Below are 4033 nucleotides of genomic sequence, written 5' to 3'. Positions count from 1 at the left end.
TCAAAGAGTCTCACAACACACAATAGCTCCTCGATTTTTTTTCCTCATCAAAACATTATGAACCTCTGTTTTCCTCTTTATTATCCCCTCTCCTCTCATCTCAAACCTCAATTCTTCTCCTCTGGTGGAGTTGAAGTCGGTAAGAAGCACAAGGAAGACGAGGGTCTGTTAGCAAGGGAACGATGTCTTTTGGTTTGCTCCAGGAAAATACATTTTGTTTTGTTTTCTTCTCAAAGCTGGCATTCTACACCTTGAGCCACAGCTCCACTGGGGGAAAAAATGCTTTCTTGGGTGCCTCTGGTGCTTGATTACAAATCCAAGGCCTCTCAGAAATATTTTTTTTTAATTATTGTTTGGTACAAACTCTTTTTTTTGGTACAAATTCTTTTGAATCACAAGCATGCTGTTATTCTTTTTTTTTGATTAATAAGTTTTTTTTATGGTGAAAATACCGTACAGAGGAGTTACAATTACATGAGCAGGTAATGAGTACATTTCTTATCAAGCATTGTTGCCTCCTCCTTTGTTTCTCCTTACCATCCTGTCCCTTCTCCCCCTCCTGCCCACCCCCCTCCCACCCCACTCCAAAGTTGTAAAGTTATAACATCTTGTACATCTCATTGTTGCAATGGGTTCACCTGTATCCTTATTTTAACAATTGGTTTTTTCCCTTCCCCTCCCCAAATTATACCAACATCAAATACAGTGAAAACAGGGGTTATACTCCAAAGTTGTAAAGTTTGTTTTTCTACATAACATCTTGTACATCTCATTGTTGCAATGGGTCCACCTGTATCCTTATTTTAACAATTGGTTTTTTCCCTTCCCCTCCCCAAATTATACCAACATCAAATACAGTGAAAACAGGGAGAGACATACAAAGCAACAAAGAAATCATCTTATAAATATGTTAGAAACAATAGCTAGAAAGAAAAACCATTTGAATCCTTATCTTGGGGCTCATTTCACCTAACATCAACTTAACTGACCGTTTCTGCTTGACTCAGACATATACTAGTTATTGCAAATAAGGGAAACCATGGGACCTATGTTTCTTTGGGCCTGGCTTACTTCACTTCATATAATTTATTCTATAGTGTTACAATCTGATCATTTCATAGTACTGTAGATCACAGAAAAGCTATTTTTGACTGTACCTTTCTGAGGCCTAAGCAAGATTGCACTTTAAATAGGCAAGCAGGAATTTGAGAGCTTGTGTCCACTCTTGCACGGTGTTGAGATGGGTCCGGATAGACTACCACTCCCCACTGCCCTTGGCATCCTCTGTCGTGCCCAGCTCCGGGTGCATGCTGTAGGGAAGGTTTAAGCCCCCCTTGCCCTCTCTGCCTCTTCCTTGAACTATTGCATGCAATAGGGAAAGTCAGCATGGCACAGTCAAATGTGTTTTCCAAGAAAACATTCTACTTCCCATCGGAGAACAAGGGCAGCTGGACATAGTCACAGTCAACGACTTCAAGTAGGAATGGTTTCCACCGGCGACGAGTTGGTACCTCTGAAACTTGAATCCAATGGTATTGGCGAGGGCGAGGAGCAGCAAAGACGCCTGTCCCCAGGCAGCGTTGATCTCTATCCAGCTCACAGGGACACGAGGCAGGTGGCCCAATCTGAAGTTATTGATGATGCCCAGGAGGCCCTCCTCCCAGATCTGGAAGGTAACATCGAAGATGCTGGTTGTGCTGAGCTTGTCCAGCTGGCCTTGGCATACCTCAGCTGGTTCTCCACACTGCTCAGCTGGTCCATCAGTTCGAGCCGTTGCCACTCCAGGGTGCAGTATTCCTTCTGGTACTGTGCGGCCTGCAGGTGCAGCTCTGCCGTCTGCCTGGGAAGCTTAGAAGTCTGGGGCATTTGGGCCCAGACCTGCTCCTCATCCACCAGCTCCTCAGTCAGCCTGACCTCTGCCCGCTACAGCTTCCACAGCTCTGCCAGCAGCGGGGTGTCCAGGGCCCTCCTCTCCTCCTGATCCACCAGCAACTCAGTCTCCAGGGCACGCCTGTAGGCCAGGCAGTCCAGCTACGCCTGCAAGAGCCTAGTGTCCAGTTGCTCCAAAAGATGGTTAGTGGAGCAGAGAGGGTGCTCCACCTCTTTTTTGCCCGACAGGATGGCAAAAATGTCCACCGGGGTCTTCTGGATGCCGCTCAGAGTTTTGATGAACACAGCATTCCCAAGCAGGGTGAATTGGTCAGGACTGCTCCTGGATTCCCCACTGTGGCTAGCCAGGGCCCATGGTTAGTGTTTGTACTTTATTTTTTTAAATTACAAAGCTACTTTAATGCTTTGTTATATGCCCCCTAGGAATAAGGGAAGGAAGAAGAGAGGGAGTAACCCTATCAGCCCCAGGAATGGCTCTGGGGGAGAGAGACTACCTGGAGACAAGGGAGTATGGGAGCAGGGAAGTAAGCCCCTGCACACTGCCCAGCAAAGGCTTTCAGGGATGGGACTGTGAGCACTACAGGAGGAGACTGAAACTGGCTCCAAGCACACAGGTGATGAGAAAGAGGGATGAGGGACATGAGTCACAAAGTTGCTTGATTTCCTTCTCCTGTGTGTGTGTGTTTCTGCTGCACCATTGCTGAGTCCCTCTACTTTGGTGGCAGCTGAAAGCTCGTGAAATCGGAGCCCCACTTTAACACAAGTCCGTCTGCATTGTTTTATTTATCCGGCCTTTGAGCTCAGGCTGATGATGTGATGACTGTGTCATCACAAGGCCTGTTCCTCCTGGAGTCTCCTCCAGTCTGACATGCAGGCCCAGCTCCCTTCATACAAAGACCAAGTGTGTACCTTTGTAATACTTCACAGTGAAGATTAAATGTTAACACATGGAGCCTGAGGAGCCACACTCAAGCCATAAGCAAGCCATAGTGGACCATCATGAGTGATTCAACATTGAATACATTGTAGGCTTGATGGAGCTCACACCCTAATGGGAAAACTAATGGTAAATAGCTCAACACCACCAGTTGACAGGTGGTGGTCGGTCAGTGGAAGGTGCTCCTATAGCTGATTCCTCAGAAGACACACTCATCTAAAATGTCTGTTAAAGAAATGTTTGAGGGCTGGGATGTAGCTCAGTGGCAAAGCGCTTGCCTAGCAAGTACAACGTCCTGGGTTCGATCCCCAGTACCAAAAAAAAAAAAAAGAAAAAAGACAAAAAAATACAGTTAAAAAAAAAGAAATGTTTGAGTGAAGGAAGGGGTGACATTGTCCACAAAGAAATGTACTCATGACTTAGGTAACTGTAACCCTTCTTTTCAACAATTTTATAATGACAACAACAATAAATTTAAAAGACAAGAAATGCTTGATCAGGTATAGTTTAGTCAGACCTAAAAGGTGAGAAAGAACCAACCCAGTCCTTCTGGCACTCTGGTCTTGGTGGTGCTCCCAAGCAATCTCCATATTCAGGAGGCTGAGGCTAGAGGAGCTTGACTTCGAGACTAGTTTGGGCTACAACATAGGCTTTCTGAAGGAAGTGACAGCTGACAGGGTCATTACAGGATGATTAGGAGATGACTAGGAGTAATATTATGCTGGGCGCCAGTGGCTCACACCTGTAATCGTAGCTACTCAGGAGGCTGAGATCTGAAGATTGCAGTTCAAACCCAGCAGGGGCAGTGAAGTCTGAAACTCTTATCTCCAAGTAACCACACACACACACACACACACACACACACACACACACACACACACACACACACACACACACACACACACACACACACATATATACACACATTACAGTAAGTGGAGCTATGGCTCAAGTGGTAGAGAGCTAGCCTTGAGCAAAATAGCTCGGGGACAGCACTCAAGCCTTGAGTTCAAACCCCAGGACTAGCAAACACACACACCAAGGACTAATGATCAATACTGGCAGAATTTAGAATTCAAGTAGCCTACAGGACCACTCAGGAGAGAAGCAGGGATGATGGGCGGGGACTTTATGCCAGGGTTAAGATGACTAGACTTTATTTCAGGTAAGATAAGTACTTTTGGTTGGACTATCATGATAAGATTT

The 4033-nt window shown here is 45.8% G+C and overlaps 1 pseudogene; it reads right to left on the bottom strand.

Annotated features, from left to right (window-relative positions):
• Window positions 1-1168: 1168 nt before the first annotated feature.
• On the bottom strand, window positions 1169-1866 carry LOC122104250 (annotated as a pseudogene).
• Between the last annotated feature and the right edge of the window lie 2167 nt (window positions 1867-4033).

Source organism: Dipodomys spectabilis, unplaced genomic scaffold (genome assembly GCF_019054845.1).
Source record: "Dipodomys spectabilis isolate Male_0828 unplaced genomic scaffold, ASM1905484v1 ptg000024l, whole genome shotgun sequence".
In the NCBI taxonomy this organism is placed as follows: domain Eukaryota; kingdom Metazoa; phylum Chordata; class Mammalia; order Rodentia; family Heteromyidae; genus Dipodomys; species Dipodomys spectabilis.
The sequence above is the reverse complement of the archived record's forward strand: the minus strand, read 5'-3'. Positions and strand labels throughout refer to the sequence as shown.